General features: G+C 45.0%; 1 protein-coding gene across 4 annotated transcripts in view; it reads right to left on the minus strand.

Moving 5' to 3' along the window:
- The window catches only part of LOC142490151 (mitochondrial ornithine transporter 1-like), a 35,373-nt gene extending 20,460 nt beyond the window's left edge, over positions 1-14,913 (minus strand). For 2 of the 4 annotated variants that reach the window (XM_075592018.1, XM_075592020.1), the window contains exons 1-2: positions 12,804-13,025; positions 5,734-5,973 (exon numbers count right to left, since the gene is read on the minus strand). The gene's annotated coding sequence lies outside the window, so the exon portion shown is untranslated. Of the gene's footprint in view, positions 1-5,733; positions 5,974-12,803; positions 13,026-14,799 lie in introns of those variants that run through there. The other 2 variants (XM_075592021.1, XM_075592019.1) reach the window with 2 other exon arrangements.
- Positions 14,914-22,103: the final 7,190 nt, after the last annotated feature.

Here is a 22,103-nt window from a genome sequence, read left to right on the forward strand (position 1 = left end):
CTGCATTTCTTCTGGAAGGTGTTTAGTCTGTCATCTGCTCCAGGGTGACACAGAAGTTAAACCCAGCCCCTTTCTGCCTGGAGACAGGGAGATCAGGCTAGGTTAAACATAAGATGGGGAGGTTTCTAGATCCTAAGATCCCTAGAGGATAGTAACTAAGTGATTATGTAAATAGATAGATAGAATCAATTATTTGTTTCGTAGTTAGGGAAGTACCCCTTAAGTAAGGTCCCTAGTAATGGGGAAAATGGAAGCTTACGGGCTTCCATAGGGGTGGTCAATGTCCCCTACGGGTTTCCCTAATTGTAGCCCTGGGACTCATCTGGAGCCACAAGGACAAGAAGCACAGGACAGTACCTGAATAATGATCCTAAGGGAATGAGGTGTAGTGCAGGTCTAAAGAGCCATCCCCCGTTAACTCAGCACCAGAGTGTTTCAAGGGAGGTAAGCAGGGTAGAGTACAGGGAGGATGATCTCTCTATAGTGATCAAGGGTATCCCAAGTTGGGACCCTGAAAGTTATGGAAGTGTGAATCCAATACAGTAGATGGCCAGTTAGGACAAGTAAAAATAAGACACCAATCCCAGTTTAAGGAAAGCACCTCCCTAGGAATGCAGTTATGTATCTGGGGGAAGACATTGTACTTGTACTGTACATAATGTTAATAAAGCTAATGTGTTTCATAACTGCAATGTTCCTGGCACCCATCATTGCCACCTGCTATATAACCATCCAGCACCCTGACAAGGTAATCCACTGAGTAAGCCAAGGATCTGGGCAGGGAAGGTTGCATTTATATAGCGACATCCATGTACATACTGTAGTGCTTGACAGCAGTAATACACGACACAATAGACAGTAGGAGTGTGTTCTGGTAAGTGCGTATGCAGGGGGAGATTACTTTGGAGTACTCAAATGTTTTAATAAGGAAGATAAATACAAGTGTATGGAGCGCTTTCTTTTCTTATAGTACAAATCTTATAGGTGTTTAAAATCTCATTTTATTTCAGGATTATGCGCTTTCACATTCTAACTTGCTAAAACAACAGCATTAGACACTTTTTTTTTTTTACCGGTGTTGTCCCGTGTTCTAAACTCAAAGAAATAAACTTTATAATGGAAACCAAGTCACAATGAAAAGGCAAAAACAGAATCATTTTTCATTTTGGGTGCTAAAGTAGTGACCAGAGGTAAGTGAAGTTGTCCCTGTTCATTTTCTGCATGTTTGAAATGTTTATGTGGGGGAAAAAAAAAAAAGTAGATGCTGTAAATAAACTTATAAAAACAGCAGCATCAAGAAATTTGGTGTAGGAATTGGGAATGATGGATTGTAGACATTTCAGGAAGCTTGGAGTTTGCTTACAATAAAATCATGCCGTATAGAAAAGAGCAAAGAGTGGCACTCGACACTTAGGAATAATATGTAACTGGTTAGTTACTTTAAATACTTAGATAAGCTGATGAGTGAAAAACCGCATCAGTAAAGAAAAATAGTGATAATACACTTAATGAACAAGAGATAAATCAATTAGATAAATAGAAATACGTGATATCAGTGAATAAAAAAAAAATATATATATACAAGATAATATACTCCTCCACTCAAGACCCTGGAACAGGATATGTCTCCAATATCCTCCACGAAGAGAATCCAAGAAAGTCAGGGGAGCGGGGGTAGTACCACCAAAGGAGAGATGAGAAAATGGACATAACCGTATTGTATGGCAGTTTAGGGCTCAGTGGTGCACAGAACCTCCAATTGTTGTGCTCACAAACATATGAGATGTATGGGCATTTCCAAAACTGTGGCACAAAACATACTGGAACGTGGGTGGAAACACACTTGGTTCAGCAGGACCCAGGAGAAGCTACTTAAAAACAATAAGTTTATCACAAAAAGACCACCCTGCAATAAAGGCCTACGTCAGGGTGATCAGTTAAAAAACTGATTTTTTTTATTGTAATATTTATTACAATTCTGTAAATGATTTTGTTTTATAGTGTAGTCTTATTGTATGTATTTTATATATTTTTTCATGAGAATGCTTCATTTCAGATTAATACTATTCTTAATTGTGCTATTTGAGAGCTAGATGATTCTTATCATCTGTCCACTGTGTAGTATATATTAGCTTGATTACAAACAGGAGCTATTTCCCATTTGTTGATGTCCATCCTATCAGATTAGCATAATCTCCGCAGCAGGGTATATGTAGCAGAGGGAGTGTGGGTGGGAGTCATTGACTCCTGAGGAAGTGACAGCAAAACTAGTTGAGTCTGACACTGGGAGAATCAGCTGACCCTGATCGGAGGAGAAGTGTTCAGAGGGACGTCAGCCGCGTCATTCCGTCACCTGACGTTTGGAAACCCGGAAGTGACGACATCGGCATCAGTGGAGACTGAGGGGTAAGAGCGCGACTCACCCGACTCCCGGGAGTCACTGCGATTTACTTGTACCATACAAATGTTTTAATTGATCACCCTGACTTAAGCCTTTGTTGCAGAGGGCGTCTTTTTGTGATAAACATATTGCTTTTAAGTACCATCTGCACTATCCTGGTCTTTCTCCTGGGTCCTGCTGAACCGAGTGTGTTTCCACCCACGTTCCAGTACGTTTTGTGCCACAGTTTTGGAAATGCCCATACATCTCATATGTTTGTGAGCATAACAATTGGAAGTTCTGTGCACCACTGAGCCCTAAACTGCCATACAATACGGTTATCTCCATTTTCTCTTCTCTCCTTTGGTGGTACGACCCCCGCTCCCCTGACTTTCTTGAATAAAATCATGCTAACCAGAAAAATAGTAGATTATTGGCCATCCAGGCCGGCCAGATTTAAACAATTGGGCTGGTAGCAGAGGAGAGAAGCTCCTGTACATGCCCTGTAGCTTTTGGCCAGCACGTGGCGTTGCAGAGCCCAGCAGTTCCTCATCTCCCAGGCTGGCAATGGTGCAATATCTAGAGATCCATATATACACACACACACACACACACACACACACACACACACTCCCCTGCAAATATGTCACATGTTGCAAACTGAGTGTACTCCACGACACTTTCAAAATTAGACTATACACGTAGAATCTTAAAAAAAAAAGTACTCCAAAAAGTGATAACATTGGAAAATGTATATAGATTTTATATATATATACACATATATAAAGAACAGTTTACAGAGAAAAACAGATTCATCTCATTTGCACAAGTATTCAACCCATTTGCTACTGCAGCCCTAAATCAGCTCAGGTGCAAATGAATAGGCAAATGAAAAACAAAATCAATGAAATGGTTTCATCCAGTGTGTAATCAAAGTTGTTTAACTTGTACATCATTTCCCTCAGATATATAAAAGAGACTTTAAAGCTGCAACTCTCAGTGATCACAAAAAGCTACCATGAAGACTGAGGAGGATAAATTGGTAGGGAGGCACAGAGTAGGGGAAGGGAACACAGTATAAGAAAATGTCAAAAGGTGCCGATTATCCTTCTCAGCACAGTGAAGTCAATCTTTAAGAAGTGGAAGATGAATCATAACACCCAGATCAGGTAGCCCTATCAAACTGATAAGCTGGGCAAGCAGTAAACTGGTTCAGAATGTCACTCTGTAGCCAACAATGACCTTGAGATCTGCAAAATTCTGTGTCTGAGATGAGCTAGTGTTCACACATTAACAAGAAAAATCAGTCCCTACACACAAATGGCCTGTATGGATGGGTGGCAAGAAAGAAGCCACTACTCAAAAAGACTCATCTTAAATCATGTATGGAGTTTCAGAAAAATCATATAAAGGATGCTGCAGACGTGAAAAAAGGTTTTGTGCTCAGACGAGACAAAATCGTTACTTTTTGGTTTAAATTCCAAGTGTTACGTCTGGCGCAAACCCAACACTGCACATCACCTTGTCAACACCCTCCCAACTGTTGAGCATAGTGGAGGCAACATCTTATGTGGATGCTTCGCTTAAGCAGGCAAGGGGAAGCTTGTCATGATAGAGCAGAGAATGGATGGTGCAAAGTACAGGAAAATCCTTGCGCAAAACCTGTTTGAGTCAGCCAAGACTGAAACTGGGGACAATGACCCAAAGCACAAAGCCAAAGCCACCCTGTAGTGGCTGAAGAAGAAGATAAATAATGTTATTGAGTGGCCCAATCAAAGTTCTGACTTGAACATTTACGGCGAGACTTGAAGCTTGCAGTCCATCGATCCCCAACAAACTTATCAGAATGGGAACAATTTTCTTGTTGAGAAGGATTACAAATGTCTTCTCTACTAGCTTTGCACAGTAGGATGACCTATCCAAAAAAAAAAAAGACTTAGCAGTAATTGCTGAAAAAGGTGCTTCTACCAAGTACTGACTTTAGAGGGCTGAATACTTATGCAACCAGTAAACGTCATTTTGGACATATCCTTTGCTGACATTTAACCTCCTCCTCATAAAACCGTGTTCAGTTTAATCACTAAAGCTTTGTAGGACAGAATAAAGAAGAGAAAAAAAGTGTTTGAAAAACTGAGGTTACATCATTTGTAATTCAACAAAATGTGGCACTATTGGTAGGGGTTGAATACTTTTGCTAACCACAGTATGATTCATGAATGGTTATATAATATATATATATATATATATATATATATATATATATATATATCTCAATTGTCTTCCTTACATTCTCCTTCAATGTCTTCCTGCAGAGTCCCTCATGGCGCCACGATGTCAAATGGTGTTACGTCACGTGACATCATATGGCATCCCGTTGTTATGACAATGGGGTGCCCTGTGGCACCTTGTTGCCATGACACTGCATGATGTCATGACATTACGTTGTCATGGAAATGCGGCCCCATTTGATGTTGCGGCGACATGATGAGGGACACTGCAGGAAGACATCGAAGGAGAATGTAAGAGGCACTTCACCAGTTCCCTGCACCGAGCCCCACAATATTACCAGCCATCCCTGTATGTACGTATAGAAAAACAGGACAGGCACGGCAAGATCCAAATGTGAAATGTATTCTTCAACATTTCAGCTCCTAACGGAGCCTTAATCAAGAGCTCTTGATAAAACTTTGAGGAATACATTTTACCTTTGGATCTTGGGAGTGCTTGTCCTGTTTTTCTTTATCAGATGCCTTGCTGACACCTGGACAGTCTGCACTCTACCTACCACCTTTATCTACATATGTGAGTGGCATGTGTATACACAGACACACACACACTGTATCTAGTGTGCATGTTTGTACATGGAACTCATTATATCGTGTATGGCCTGCATGTGTGCGTTGGGTATGGGTAGCGTACGTCTGTGTAAGGTGTGGGCTGCCCAATTGTTGGACCGGTTGATTGGTCTTGCCCCCCAGGCTAAAATTTGACAGCCAGCCCCTGCTTACCAAGAGGTTACACCATTCCAACGCTGGAAGACACCTTAAGGCCCGTATAGTATAGTTCAGCGCCATAAGTGGTCTTGTGGAATAACACCACTTATTCAATATTGATGCATGTCCATATTTACTATCTGATGTTACCTGGAATGCACTGCTCCTAGAGCCTCAACATTTAGATCGCTCTTTCTCTGCTATGTTAGAAAAGAAGCTTAAAGTTACATTTATGCAAAGAAAATACATTGTAAAATTAAAATCATATTGGTGAATCAAGCAAGTCCTGGGTTTAATAACAAAGTTGGGGCCTAGTATATATTAGTTATACTGTAAAAGTGACAAAGTTTCCAAACTTACCGTTTTACAGTTCACTATTAAGCTGCCTTCAGACGGATCCCAGTGTGACTGTTCTGATGACTGCACAGCTTTGTATCTTGAACTCACAGTTCTCGTCATTGACTGTGATACTCTCTGTTTTATGTCCTAATCCCTGTCACTATAATGCTACTCCTCCCCCTGGCTGTTTACATATTCCATTGTGTCCCTTTCACAATTCACTCTTCTCCTGCATGTTAAAGTTGCAGTCTCGCTTACGCTCTGCGAAAAGAAGTGTTCTGTTTTATCTTCCACATATTCCACCCACAATTACATTGTCACCCAGACAGCTTATTTCATTGCGAGTTCCAGCATTACTTTATTTTTTTTAGAAAACATCAAAAGTAAGATTTGTGGGTGCTCTGCAAAATAGTCATGTCCTGCTTTCCTTGTACAGTATATTCTATAGCATTTGTTGTACTGTTTGGAATTAAAGGTCTCAACTCAAAATGTGACATGCTAATAAACACATTCTAAATTAGTTAGAAAAAGAAGGTATATCAGCCAAGTGCTTGCATTTCACTGCAACATATGTTACATTTAAACCTACTGTATATACTGTACATACATCTACAAATATATAATATCAAAGCCCTACAGTTGGTGTAAAATGCCACTGCCCCTCATACTGTAGCAGGCAAGGAGAGACCCCATCTCGCCAGTATTACAAGATCCTCAATGGATCCCAGTGGAGCAAAGGGTTCTTTTTAAGATCTTGACCCTTGCCTTTTAGGCTATCCATGAGATCTCCCCCCCCCCCCCTTCCTTACCTGCAGAACTGCCTGATCAGTAACACCGTCAATCAGCTCCTTAGATCTGCCATCACCCCAAACTAATTGAGCCTCGGTTTAAGGTCAATAAAGCTGGAGGGAGAGTTTGTTCAAGGACCACCCCAAGACTGTGCACTAAGCTCCCTGCGACTTTCATTTCTGAATAGAAGCAAAGCTTCCTGATTTCTTAATTAAAAACCTTCCTTTTTAAATAAAACATTTAAAACAGACCCCACCCAATACCCTGGCAGCCAGCTTTACGGACCCGTTCGTGTTTTCCACCCTTTGTTGGTCTTACTCGTCGTTCCGCTATATGTTTTGGTAGGCTATAGGTCCTGGTTCTAGGGCGGGGATGAATGTCCTAATTTCCTATACGTGTTCTAGTACGGAGTTTCTTGGCAAGTAGTGCAATAAAAAAAGAAAGTTGAAAAGGAGGTATGTAAGAGTGGCACACTCTTACTTATAAAAAAATATATTAACAATGTTTTTCTCCCTGGTGCTCACCCTGTGTTGATTCCGGCGTCTCAAAACTGGATCCGCGCAAGTATGAATCGGTATTGGAGGCACAGGAAGCACACAAGAGCCTTATATTGAGTTATATAACAAACTTCTGTTGTATTAATGCATCAGAGCAGGCATACGTACAGTAACGTTTGTGGACAATCCTGTCCTTTCTTCAGACTATACACCGTAGAAAGGACAGGGTTGTCCAGAAACGTTACTGTATGTATGCCTGCTCTGATGTATTAATACAACAGAAGTTTGTTATAACTCAATATAAGGCTCGTGTGCTTCCTCTACCTCCAATACTTATTCAAAAAAAGAAAGTTGGACATAAGATTTTACATTATTAATACCCCCACAATTAGGAGTTCAGTCAGTGTTATATTAAATCAGCTCATTTAAATCAGGGCTTATAACGTGACATTACGTAAATAAAGTATTGGAGGGACCTACTTTTTTTTATTTTAAATATGTATTGGGCGGGGTGTATTGTGTGTTGGAGGGAGGTGGGGGGATCACCGCGTCTTTTACCATTGTGTCCAGTATTTTTGGAGAAACCACATGGCAACCCTAGAAATATGTAAGTCACCCTGCTCCTCCCCCTAACACCATCACTTTTGCTCTTTCAGGGTCTGGGTGCGAATAATGTCAAGTTGAGGTTAATTAAGGGACTTTGTCAGAGACGTCCCTAAACTCAGGTCCTTCCTGCTCATATCCGGTAGTTCTTCCTCGCTGCCACCAGGACTGCTGATCCTGTCTGCCTTTGTCAGTAGACAACTCACTACAGATCATAATGAGATAATCACCTGCCCCTGTCTCCAGGCAGCCCTATATAAACCTCCTCTTCCTGTTCCTCCTTGCTTGTTATACTTGTGCTTCCTGGATAGACTAGCTCACTGCCTTGCTGCTCATTGTTGTTCCTGTTATCGTTGCCAGACCCCTGCTTGCCCTTTCAACTACGCCTCTCGGTGCCTGCCCTGGACTTTTGCCTGTGACCCCGACTACGCCTCTCACTGCCTGCCCTGCCATTTCCAGCTACTGGGATCCACTCCACAGTTGCCGCAAAACTTGACAGACAGCATGTTATACCTAAACAGATGATTTTAGTGTATATGCGCTATAAGGGGGGGCACACCTCTTTTGCATCTCATTAGCACTAATGGCCATTATAGTTGACGCAGTACTATTTCCGTGTATGCAGTAAGGAATAATGTGGCGTTCACTTAGGTGAAAGTAATGTTTTGTCCCTATTAGAGTTTGTGAATGTGGGCCTGCATTATGGACATTGGAAAATGGTTATGTAAATTCATTCCAGATCTGATGTGGACTTGCAAAAAAAAAAAAAAAAATACACAACCTGGTATTGCATAAGAATTTTGAACACTAAAGGTGAAGCTCGTGCTTTAAGCCAATATTGGAACTACATTGAAGCCAAAAGGGGAGTTTTATTAGCGGTGTCTTTTAACTTCAGTGTATCAAATTACGGTTGCTTGAATTTTACACTGTGGTTTAGTTTGACATTGGAGGGGTGGGGGGGGTGTATCAAGTCAGAAATGAGTTACCCACGGCACATATTATAGTGTCCACAGTTATGGTTGCCAGGTGGCTTCTCCAAAATAAAATAGTGAAAGATGCGACGCTCGCGAGAATCGTTGGGGAGGGGAGAATGTTATTTATAAAATCACCTGACATGTAATTTTTTCTAAATGTAGCCCTGGTCCTCCAGTTTCTCCCCCTACCTCCACTGCGGCGGTGGATGCGTCCGCGGGTTCCGGAGGTTGCGGGGAAGACAGGACAAGTGCCGGTTGCTGCGGAGGTAGAGGCAGGGTGATCGCATCGCTGGCGGCTCCCATAGCAGGATGCCGCCATCGTGCGCATAGTTGCGCATGCGCAGTGTTTCAGAGGCGGCCCTACCTGAAGGATTGCGCATGTGCAGTAGCATCCTTAGCGGCGGCCATTACAAGGGAAGACTATAAGCTAGGACTACAAAGTCCCATGAGCCTTAGGGAACTCCTACCAGGTGGCCCACAGCAGCCAATAGGGTTGCCAGAATTCCCTGCTCACTCTTGGATACATTTGGCGCACTCAGACCTCGCGCTTCAGTCGGTGCTGGGACAGGATAGGGGTAAGAGGTGTGTGTCTGTGACCTTATTCTCTAGGCCAGATTCCCCTAGGCCCCAGCTAGGGCCCAACTCACGTTAATAGATTGTGGCTGCTACAGGGACAGGCCCTTAGGTAGGGACCCTGCCCTCTTAGCTGCGTGACCCTGATACTTGTGGTCTGGGACCAGACTACTGTTGCGGGGACAGAGACTAGCTTCACGGTGGATCACTCCACGCGGGAGTCATCCCACGTGGAGGCGGACTCGTCACGGAGAATATCGGTGGATCAGCAGATCACTTTGATCTTTCCATCGGTGCGCCCGGCAGGTACCTATATCTTAAAGTGCACCAACCAAGTACACACACCATACACACACCATAGTGGCAGCGCTGACCACATATAGGGGTGGGGGTTGTACACTTCTGGACACCAGGTGGGGGTTGGGTGCCGAGGGCCCCATCAGGTACTGTGGACACGGTGTGGGTTACACGGTGGTGGGATAAAGCCTTGCGTGGTGAAGGTATAGCTGTAACCAGTGGCGTTATTATTTCCAGTTATACTGCATATATCCATGTGTCACAGTGTGTGTGGAAAACCCATGATTACCTTACCAGGTATTACTGCACAGGAGGAAAACGAATCATAGCCCAACTTTACCCAGGGCTACACTCTCCCTCTTGTGGAAACCAATGGCCCCCACTTGGTCCTAAATTTGCTGGGCCATCCTTCAGATGAACAACCTGCACAAACATAAAATAACATATGATGCATCTATATACATTAGTAAATATGCAGTTTAAACACCCACCGTAGATAGTCGTTCAGAACATAACATCCTATCTTAGATGGTATACAAAGGACTAGGATTACTCCCTTACTGGAGCATCCACTACCTAATATTAATGTCTAGGGTCTGGTTTCTTAACCTCTCTCCCATTGTGATCGATAATGGTTATAGAATAAGACCGAGGAGGCCCATTCTCAGGACGGTACACCACCTTGTGCTTAAAGGTATTGCTCCAAATTCTCATTAGGTAGCAAACCTTTTCTTCCGCACGAAAGGCAGTGTGTCTCGTCTTAGAACTTAAATAGTCTTCTACCGCTTCCTTTAACCAGGTCTCCCATTGCTCCTCTATCTCCCGCATTCTCGGTTCAGGTACATATTCAAAGCCATGAGACTGTTTATACCTGGCGACTATAGCTCTCTCAGCCCTACTCACTCGGGTAAGCTTTTTATTTCCAGCCTTGCCTGGCAGTACCCAGTGCAAGGGCTCCTCCGTAGCTATCTTGTCATAGAGGATGGAGGGTCCCTTAGGGATTACAATGCCATGCTGAATTTCTTCCCATCTCCTAGTGAGTTCATCCCTAGTTTCTTCTACAGAATTAGTACCTAAGTCCCACCAGTGGTCCACTCTATCCCCTCTCATCAAAATGAAGCGAGTGTGGTCCAGAAATGCTGAATATCCCTCAAGCAAAAAGAGCCCACCATTTGGTATTCTGACCCCTTACTTCCGAGGAAGATACTGGCTCTTCGGTGTCTCCACCTGAAGGTATACCGGACGTGCCACTGGAACGGGCTATGCCTCGACTGACGGGAGTCTTGGGTGAATCGGACTCACCCGGCCTTCTTTTTCCTCGGCCTAGCACGGCCTTCATGTACCTGTTCATATCTTCATGGGACATATTGATGCTCATTTTCGAAATGGCCGGATACTTCCGGTCTGTTCCGCTGGTGGAACCGGAAGTGACGTCATCATCTTGCGATGTCGCGGCGTCCCGGTGCAGATCCAGGTCCTGCACCAGAAGTTCCTCTTCCACTGGACGCTTTACCGGACGTTCGGCTGAATCTTTCTGACGGACATAGGCCCCGGACTGAGCCTCATATACGGTGTCCGCCATCGTAGCCTGTCGAAGGTGGGGACATCTCACCACTTCACTGGCTCTCGATGGTCCTCTCGTCCTCCGGCGCAGTCTCGGGTTGCATCTCCGACTCGCTAGGAGTCGCCACGGCCATGGGACTCTTCCGCGGTTCAGGCCGCACCAGCGCTTGCTGTCGGGGAATCTCAATACTCAGCTGCTCAATTTCACCGGTAAGTGGTTCTTCTCTCTTTGCAGCACCGCTGTAGTGGTCCGCCTGTAGGCGCATCACCACCGAGGAACTGCTATCATGCTCGTCATCCGACGAAGCATGCAGGGACATCTCCGCAGGGGAACGACAGCGGGGCTCCATACTCTCCCTGGAGGCAAGGGACTCAAAACGGTCCCGTTCTGGCACTACCATCAACAGTGATCCCCATTCTCCCTGGGTAGTCACCTTTTCTTTCGCAGTCTCCTGCCGCACAGGTTCCACCTCTGGGTCAGACTCTCGAACCGGGTCACTCGGTAGGGTACGCGGGCTTGAGACATCAGGCGTCTTGACGTTGTCCATCTCCGTCAACATCGCAGGGGAGCCAGCCAGTGGGGCAACGACCGCTAGAAACGGCTCCACGGTCCACAAGTAATAAATCCCGCACTGAGGACATCTGGCGGTAGTACTGAGCTCCCCTCCCGGTAGTCTGCATTGGAGACACAGACACCGGAAGAATTCTCTGCCCTCCATCTCAACAACCAGGAGGCCACCTGGAAGCTGGTAAGGGTTGATACGGCACGCAGTCATATTGCTCACTGTAGCTACTCGGGTCATCATGGAAGCTCGACAAATCAATCTCTCCTGCTCGCCAGCTCTGTGAGACTGAGGGTGCAGCAACTCACATCCGGCTCCTCCTTTACTCGAAGTAGAGCTCTCTGATTGGTTCTCGCAGTAACCCCTTGCTTTGCTGAAAGCCTGTCCTGTTCTCATAAACTCAGCAGCGCCTCCTAATGAATCTCTCTCAGCTTCTTCCTGATATAGAGTCCAGTCTCAGGCAAGAAGTCGTTTGAATCACATGAATACTTTATTGGACCAATGCATGGCAGACTGCCCATTGCACAGCAATATGCTTAGCAGCACATCAGGTCTACACCTGTAGGATGGCCCTAAAAACATATACTCCCAGCTAACGTCCACTGAAAGCAGTTCCAGCTCTTCCTTTATTCTCTATTAGAATAAGGGGTATGATCTCCCTTCTCTTCCCCAGAGGGGAGGCCTCAGACTGGCAGAGCCCTGCACAGTCCAGGGTGGACCAATCTCTCTCAACGTAGAGACACTGCTAAATTCAGGAAGTGCCATTCATTAAGTACAGATCCAGTAGACTAACCCCTGTGCCTTTGATTGACAAGGCCTGAGTACTACCTTCTCTGAGTCACTGAACTGCAGTGTGTGGGGAAAACCCATGATTACTCCTGGCAAACCTGCCCTTACAGGTATTACTGCACAGGAGGAGAAAGAATCATAGCCCAACCTTACCCAGGGCTACATCCTCATATAGCTATAATTTGTGGGGTTACATATCGCACATGAATCAGTACGGTGACTCAATCTCAGAATCACGCCATACACATATATACTTAAACAAACTATACCAACAGTGCAAACGCTGCGCAAACAATAACTTATGTCTGTCCGGCCTGTAGATCCTGGTGTGCTAGCACAATCGTTGGAGCTCAAACTGTGTGTTTTGCAGGCCTGGTGTTTCACAAAGATCAAACTGTGATGGCAATGTAACTGCTGTTTATAACCTTTATGGGTTAGCTCACCCACTCCAACCAGGTCTAATTCCTGCATAGCTGGGCTCCCTATTCTCTCTCTGTAGTAGCCTCTGTATGCCTGCTTCCATCTGCACTGTCAGGTCCTGGTCTCTGCTGCATGTACTGGTCCAGTGAGGCAACTCTCTCTACAGTTTCCTCTCTCTCAGGGGTCCTGCATGGACTTTCTGTGCAGGAGGTCTGCACACCCTCACTCCCTCAGCTCCCTTTCCAACTGTCACCAACAGACATTCCACTGGCTAAAGCACAGTCACATGGTCCAGCGGAATGTAATTCTTAAAGGGGCCATGTCCTGTGCCGATAGCAGACACAGGGGGTTACATATGTATTTGTGGGGGGGGGGGTCAGGGGAGGGCGCGCTAGTTTGTGTTTATGTATTTGGGGGGGGGAGGGGCTAGTGTATGTATGTGTTTGGGGCAGGGAGGGGGGACATGTCCCAAATGTACAGATTATTCCCCAGAAAGTGAAGCCATGCTGCCCTCTGACATAAATAGCGCTCAGAGTTTGCACCCCCTCCCCCACAGATAATGGAGTCTCTGCCTGGTTCAATTCCTATGATGGACTTTATTCCTCCTCCATTTATCTATTTACATGTGAGGAGGGAAGGGGGCTTATTGTGTGTGTGGGGGGGAGGGGATCAAATAAATACACCGGATCAAGCATATATTGATTTTGTTTGCGTTTTTTACCCAAGGGTGGAAATGACAAATGACAAACAGTTTTGCACAGAACAATGAAAAAATAAAATAAAGGAACTTATTATTGTGAGATGCATTTTATTTCCCCACATGTTTTTTCCTTTACCTAATTCTGATTGAAGTAAGTTTGTCATATGTTAATGCTTATACAATATATACCTATGAGTGAGTGTGTATATAGTATATATATGTGCTTGTGGGGGGAGTAATGTTGATGCATGTGTTGTGGCTCTCGGAATATTTTGGATAAAGACATTTTTTTATAAAATGGCCCCTTTTCCTTGAAAGGTTGCAGACCCCTGGTCTAGCCTGAGTAAGTTAGTCATTATAAATGGTCATTTGACGGAGACACAAGGTGATAAACAGTCTGATGTGCATGAAAACACTTTACAGAAGGCGTTTCCCACCTTGTGTATATTATAAACATTATTATTATTATTATTATTATTATTATGATGTCTATATGTATGTCCTTCCCTAATTTTAAGGACCTGAGGGAGACTTCTGCTGCAAATCAGCCAAGATTGGTACACCAAAAATATCAAAAGCTGTGTATAACGCGCATTCGTGCTGTACAGTAAAATCCGGATGCTGTACATGTGCAAAACATTCGCACATCTGGCACAGATTTAGGTTAGGCCAGTCTATTCCAGTTCAGTGTATTTTATAATCACAATAAGCAATGCATAACTTTCTACATGCAACTGTACTATGTTTGTTAAATAAATCCTCATATTGCTACGAACAACCACTCCCCAAAATCGAAAGATAATGCAAGTGAGGGTGAAACCGAGCAGAGAATCTACACATGTTCAAAATTACTCTTTTACCATAAATGTAATTGTATATTAGCCATTTTTGGACTCTCAAAACTTCCATACTGGTCAACTCTTCCCATTTATGACGGCGACTCCCTCATAATTCACGGAAAAATGTGTAACATTTTATACATTTTTCCTGAAAAAAAAATTCCTTCAACCCCATGCAAAGCATAGAAGATGCAGAGATCTCCCACATTTTCCTAGCAGATCACCCTGAAAATAGTTTGGCCAGCAAGAAAACTGCCATGTGATGTGCAACAACATTTAAGGGGAATGAAGAAAAAGAAGACCCATCTCTCATGCAAGAAATAGTCTTCCTTTGCGTTGGGTGGGTGGCCCCTGGAGTAGTGATGAGGGTTACATGTCACAAGCAGGGCACTCCCTTTTTCAGCCATGTCCCACAAATCAGGGATCTACACAGTCATACTAGGCAGGTACACAAATCACTGTTGGGGTTATAACACTTACTGTGAAGGTGAGAGCACAGCCTCCTTTCTAATGCTTGGAGCAGAGAGAGAGGCAGAGAGAGAGAGAGGCAGAGAGCTGTGGTTGCTGCAGGTCAACAGGTTTCTGGAAACGTTATATTTTCCTGCACTGCTCATGTTTTTAACAGAACCTTGGTTAGATTAGAAGTTCATGTGAGGGTCAGCACAATACATAACCATATCCCAGCACCTGAAAGTTAACCAGGATAACTACATTGGAGGAATTGAGGGGGAAATGAAATACCGAAATAACGAGAACCTGTAGTGAACAAAACAAAACACTGTGGCCCCAGACTGTTTGCTTTGCTTGCAGTTTTTTTTTTAATGTAATTGGAGCTCGGAACAGGCTCTTGACAGAGTAAAAATGCTGTGAACTGGAAACAGGATTGCAGTCTATATTGAGCCCCAGAAATCATCTCTGGACAAAAAAAAAGGCAACCTGTCATGGGAAAAAAAAATAAAAATGTATAGGTCCATATTTACTAAGCGAGACTATTCCACAAGACAGCATATGAGGATAATGGGTGTTCCAGTAGTCCTGGAATGTTGTCTTCTATTCGTGAATAATAAATGCAGATATGGCTCATATTCTGAAGCCAGGGTCATGTGTGATGTGTGAATAGCCCCAGATAGCATTAACTCAGCCCCCTTTCCAAATCACTCCAAGTCCTAAAATATTTCCTTCACTTTATTGGAAAAGCAGCAGTAAATACAGGCTCTTGTGGATGGTGTGTAGTAGTGATTTCTAGTTAGAAACAGGTAGAAAGAGATGGCCTTGCTATAGGAGAGTAACAGAGATGGGTGCTGTACTCACTGTCTCCAGGGTGAAAAAAGAAGTGAGGAGCAATGTGGGTAAAAGGAAGTGTCTTGGGACAGACGATCTGTGAACAAAGACAGGGGGGAGGGCAGAATAGCCCATTCTGAGAAGAATCTCAGAGGTTGCTATAGCAACTCACTGGCTACATGCTCAGAGGCAGAAAGGGCAACATATTGATACATCACACTGGCACGGTGTGTGTGTGTGGAACAAATGCATGCAGCTGAACTTAAGGAGCTGACAAGCAGAAGGGGGGTCAAACAGAAATATGATTCTTGTTCCATGACAGCTCAACTATGGAGTGGGTGTACTACTAGGTGAGTGAACAAATTCAATATGGCATAAACCTCCTGAAGGTAAAAGAAAAGATGATGATATACTCACTTCGCTGCACCTCATTGGAGATAGCTGTATAATAAAAGTTCACAACTCACCAAATTCTGTATTAATGATGGCAGTCTATATAGATGAAATAAATCTTCCAAGAATCTTACCCACTCGTGGAGCCAACTGGATTATTTGTGGGCGTGTCCAGTCGCTGATTCAAATCCAAACGGGAGCAAAAATATGCAAATGAATGCACAAAGCAGCGCGCTGCTTTGTGCATTTATGTGCATATTTTTTATTCCACAAGACACCTTCTGGTGCTGGAATACACCCAACGACCTATTCAAGTGAAAGAGCCATAGGGGGGTTATTCTATATCTGCCGACTCAGCCAATCAAAAACTTTTTGGATGAAATTCCCCATTGACTCCAATGGTACAGAGTGATATTCTGTTGCTCCACGTTGGAGGCAATGACATGGGTTATAGGCGAACACTGGAGTTAAGGAAAATGCACCAGGATATAGCAATCATTTTTGTTAGTATGGTTGGAGATCATCTTGAGCTTGTGTTGGAGAGTGGCAAGGGATCAGTAAGCGGTAGTTCAGTATAGGAAAACATTGAATAAGGCCACGCATAGATTTGTCAGGTATAGGAGAGGTGGTAATTCGTCACGTGGCTTTATAGGATGCTCATGCAGGCTTGTTTAGGCATAATGGGGTTGCCTTATCAGACTAATGGACATCTTTAATCTTGCAGGAAGGTTTGAAAAAGACACTTGGCTGATGGGCGTTGGCTAAGCCAGTTTAAGCTGTTAAATGGCCTAGCCAGTGGCGGTTATTTTAGTATACAGACTGGGTCAATAAGTATCAAGTTTGGGCATACCGCCCAGTTAGTAATTGGCATTCGGCCCATGTAAGGCCGCTGGTGTTTGGGACCATCATAATAGGTGGGTGATGCTTTATGGTTGCAGAGTTAGGCCGCGCTTATAGTGCGTACAATGGCGACGCAACGGGTAATGTCACCCGTCGCCGTCCGCGAAAGTTATAATTTTTCGACGACGTCGTTGGCGACCTGGCCATGGATTGGTTCAGAGGCTGTCACATGTGGCGACAGCCTCTGAAATATCAAATTTTATCGGCTTTAAGAATTCGCGTCGCTGCCGTCGTGTTGCGCTTACTATAAGCGCACGCAATGTCGGCAATGCTTTTGTTTTCAGGCGACGCTGCGTCGCCAGCACTATAAGCGCAGCCTTAGTCGTCCAACAACAATGGGGTGTTATAAGCCACAGCAACACTGGGAGTTCGACATAGTATGGCCAAGTCTAGGTTTCTGTGTTTTACTAATAATAGTCACCCAAAAGTCTACTAGCCGAACCAAAAAAAAAAAAAAAAAATCTATCCGCCACCTAGCTCCGCCCTCTTTAAAAAAAAAAAAGAAATTATATAAATTCCTAGTAAGAACTAACAACAACATTTGTTTTTGACATAACAGTTTATTGTACAGAGAGGCTCCGCTTCTCGGCGATCCGCTGATACGGCGGTACCGAGAAGGAGGCTGCCATGTCTGCGCGTGCTGGTAGTAGTGAACCGACATACGAAAATTGCTCACTTAATTTCTGCACAGAATCTCCCTTCAACAGACCAGACAGCCAAGTTGACCATGAAAGAGATATTCTTGCTCACGGGGCTCCAGATGAGATCATATCTGATAGAGGGGTGACATTCACTTCAAATTTTTGCGGACTTTTTGCTCCTCTCTAGGAATTTGTTTAAATGTATCATCTGGCTATCACCCACAATCCAATGGCCAGACTGAAAGGACCAATCAGACATTAGAACAATACTTACGATGTTTTGTTTGCCATCTCCAGGATAACTGGATTGATTTGCTACAGCTAGCTGAGTTTTCATACAACAACAATTCACATAATTTAGCGACACAGAAAGGTCCCTTCTCAAATGTTGGATTTCATCCAACCTTTATTCCTCGTTTTCCATCTTCGGACACCATTCCAGCAGTTACAGAGAAACTTGAGATTCTGCGAGACGTCCAGGAGATCCTCAAAGAGTCACTTTGTGAGGCTCAAGTAAGGTACAAAAGCGCAGCAGACCAACACCGCAGACCCTCCCCAGAATTTCACATTGGGGATAAGGTCCGTCGGTCTACGAGAAATCTAAAATTGAAGGTTCCAACCATTCAATTGGGATAAAAATACATTAGGCCATGTCACATTTCAGCACTGATAAATCCAGTGTCCTTTAGATTAGAGCTTCCAGAGGCCATCAAAATACACAGTTTGCCAGAGGCCTGGCTGAGCATATAAAGCACAAGCAGCCAATGGTGAAGCAGCAGGAGGCAGTGAGCAATCAGTCGTCAGATGTATGGAGCAGCTGATGAGTAGTCACCCATTGTTTGCCTGTGGCCACGCGGCGCTTGCACGTTGGTGGCGTGTGACGCGCGCTGCCCGTGTCATCACGGGTGCAGAGCCTGGGACCAGTGCCTGGTGTGTCTCCCTTTCAGGACATCTGGTCACCCTAATAAGGGAAAGTGAACTTTGAAACTCCTTTCCATTGACATGTGCTGCTTATCTGTCTGGAAATAATGTTGTGGGTGGTAGTGACAGAGATAAATCTAGTTAATATAAACAAATCAAACCCTCTTTTGGGATTACTAAGGCCTTAACTGTGTGGGCTCTCACAGAGTAACGCCCCTTCCCCATCACATAGTACTGGGGTGATTCAGCAGAAGTTAAGCCCTGCTCACCTTTGCCTGGATACAGTGGCATCATACTAGGCTAGAAATAGAGGGTGGAAGCTACTGGAAGGCAGATCCCAGGAGGAGTTGAAGAAAAAGGGGTCTCGCTATGAATAGTTGGGTAAGCCCCCCCATCCCCCATGTATTAGATAGGTTCCCTACCCCCTTTATCTAGAATCCCACCAGTATGGTCTGTTATTACTCCCAAGACTATGCCCAGAGGTGGATCCATCAGCCGCAGGCCCTAAGTATAATTAGACCAGCCCCAATGGAGGTTCCATCACTGACTCTCAGCCAGAAGGCCACACAGTGGCAGGCTACCCTGAAAGGAGGAGGCTGATTACAGAGGGAGTAGTACTAGGCCCGTCAGGGGCTCTCTGGATATGGAGCGCTACCAGCGCTGCCAACCGAAGGTACTCTATAAAGTAGCCTAGTAAATATAAAGCCTCAATACCTTCCTAGTGGGCCAAGATGGGGGCACCTTGGGAAGCCACACAAACATTATAAGCCAAGGACACTCAATTGGAAATACAAAATGACCTGTGTATATTAAATGTGAGACTGTCTACAAGATAATAAAGCAGCTGTCTGAATGAATAAAGTTCCTGGCGCCCTTCATTGCTAACCAACGCCCAGTCTGGACCCTGAACAAAGTAATGCATCCTGAGCAGCCCTAACACCAACACTGATGTAAGTCCTTAAGGCCGCGCTTATAGTCCCAGTGACGGAACGTTGCGTCAAACAAGTGGATTTAATCCGTCGCGTGCGCCTATAGTAGGAGCGATGCGACGGAGCGACGGCTGGGTCACGTTCGCTGGAAGCCAATGAAAATTGATTTTTCAGCGACCGCAGCATGTCATCAGCAGCCACGTGAGCGGTTCAGCAAATGAGGGCGAACCGCTCACGGCCACGCCCCCCATCTAGTCTCTAACACTATAAGCAAAAATCGCTGCTACAATGGCGACGGATGATGTCACGCCACCGTCGCAAGGACTATAAGCGCGGCCTAAGAGTCAGGCAGGGAAGAAGTAGAAAGGAACAATAAGCCACTATACAGCAGCATTACAAAAATAAAGTTGTAGGATCAGCAAGCTCATGAGGCACATCTTAAAGTGGTTACTTATAACTAGCGTTAAAGGTTAATGATTACATCCAAAATCTTATTGACATTGAAGACAGTAAATTAACGATTTGTATTTAAGGATGTATGCCTTCACACTATTCTGCACAATCTCAGGGTAAATAAAATCAAACCTAGTACTTCTAAAGCCGTGATTATACTAAAAAAACGCCGGCGGCATCGCATGGCGCGACGCAAAAACAAAAAGTGCTGCAATCCAATTGAGGTATACATACCTTGAGGGACGTGCATACCGCCTGTAGCTGCAGGGCGGCAGACTGGAGAGGAGACAGAGGAATTTGTTTTGGGCAGGCAACGGCCGCGTCACATTAGCGGTTCAGCCAATGAGGGCGGACCGCTCATGGCCCCACCTCGGTTTCCTCTGCTTCTCTCCTCTCCTGTCTCCCCTGTATGATTCAGATGCCGCTTGGCGGCAGCGTGAGGGCGACGTCAGCAGATCGCGCTGACGCCAAGCGGCATCTGTTATAATCATAGCCCAAGACTATTGTAAAACGGAATGTTGTACACTTACAGAAGTCAAAATGTGCAAGTCGTCATTTACAATCAATAAATCCAAAAGGAATAAAGTTATTATAACACTGGATATGTGCTGCATCACAGCAAAAGATCTTAGGCTGCGCTTATAGTGCTGGCTAAGTGACCTGTGACGTCAGCCGTTGCAATAGCGATTCCTGCTTATAGTGCAGGAGACGAGAGGGCGACAGGGGGGGCGTGGCGGAGGTGTAGCCGTGAGCGGTTCGCCCTCATTGGCTAAACTGCTCATGTGCCGCTGATGTCACGCGACGATCGTCAAAAAAGTCAAAATCCATTGAACACCGGCGATCGCTCCGTCGCGTCCACTATGGACACCCGCGACGGATTGCGTGCACTTGCAACGGTGCTGCGTGACGTCGCAGTAGCCAGCACTATATGCTCAGCCTTATTCCTACAGTATGTGCTTAAGGGAAATAATGATAGCGAGATGCAGAATTTGATGGCAAATAAGTACCACTTGGCCCATCTAGTCTGCCATTTTCCGCACTGCTGTAAGACTTCAGATCCTTTATTTTATATTTATGTAGCCATGTAACCTCTGGCTACTGAATTCCTCTGCCTAGCACGTCAATCCTGGTACCAGCGCAGGCAGTGTTAGGGTTAAACCTGCCCTTGCTGTAGTAAACAGTCCCCTTGAGTGACAGGAGTACTTCCCATACGGGGCTGAGACCTGGAGCCCCTCCCCGAGTAACAAAAAGGGGGTTGGGTACTTCAAGGGAGTAACAAAAAGGGGGTTGGGTACAGGTTGGGTACTTCCCATATGGGGCTGAGACCTGGAGCCACTCCCCGAGTAACAAAAAGGGGCTGCAGCCTAAATGTAGTTCTTTTTCTGAGAGAGTTGGAAGTGAGGAGCCAGGGCTCTGGTTCACCTTCCTTCCCCTCCCTCAGGGGAGTGGGACCAGCTACCCCACACTTCACCAGGGAGTGTGGGAGTCAGGGATAGACCTTTGGGGCCTCAAGCCCGAGGACCAAGAGCGTGTACATGTTGGTATGCTGTATGAAGAATAAAGAACCGTTACCGTTTTATACTCCTGCCTGAGGCTGCAGTTCTTCAGGGAGAGGGCGAGAGTGCTTTCCACAGGGGACTGCAACTATCTGCGATAGGCCCTGTGGGAATGGAGGCGCTGCAACACCAAGGAAAGAACTAATCCAGCACTGAAAGCCTGTCCTGCTCATCCCCACTACCACCGGCAGATGCTCAGAGCCTCCTGTGAACCTAACAGGTTGCACCAACACCAGGTAACAGCAGTGGATCTCCCTTAGGGTGGGGGAACATGTGTTACATTTAGAACAGTTTTATCTTTATCCCAAGCATGTTTCAACACCCTTACTGTATTAGCCTCCCAACCAGGGTGGCGGGGGCTATTCCACAAATCTGTCACCCTTTCCATGAAGAAGTTCATGCTCCCATTTCCCCTAAGCCTTGTAGCCTCCAGCTTCAGAGCATGACATCTTCTAACACTTCTTTCTCTGAAACATGCCTCATCCTGTACCTTGTTGAAACGCTTTATGTATTTGATGTCATGCCCCCCCTCTCTCCTTTCCTCCAAGCTACACATATTAGGGTCCGTCAGTCTTTAATCATACATTTTATGATATTTTCAAATTGCTCTGCCTACTTTTTTGAGTCGGCTGAAATGACTCACAGACCCCTTTCCTTTATAGTAGTTGACAGTATAGTGCTATAAATCCTGCATTTTGCCTTTGAGTTTT

Source organism: Ascaphus truei, chromosome 3 (assembly GCF_040206685.1).
Source record: "Ascaphus truei isolate aAscTru1 chromosome 3, aAscTru1.hap1, whole genome shotgun sequence".
NCBI classification, from domain to species: domain Eukaryota; kingdom Metazoa; phylum Chordata; class Amphibia; order Anura; family Ascaphidae; genus Ascaphus; species Ascaphus truei.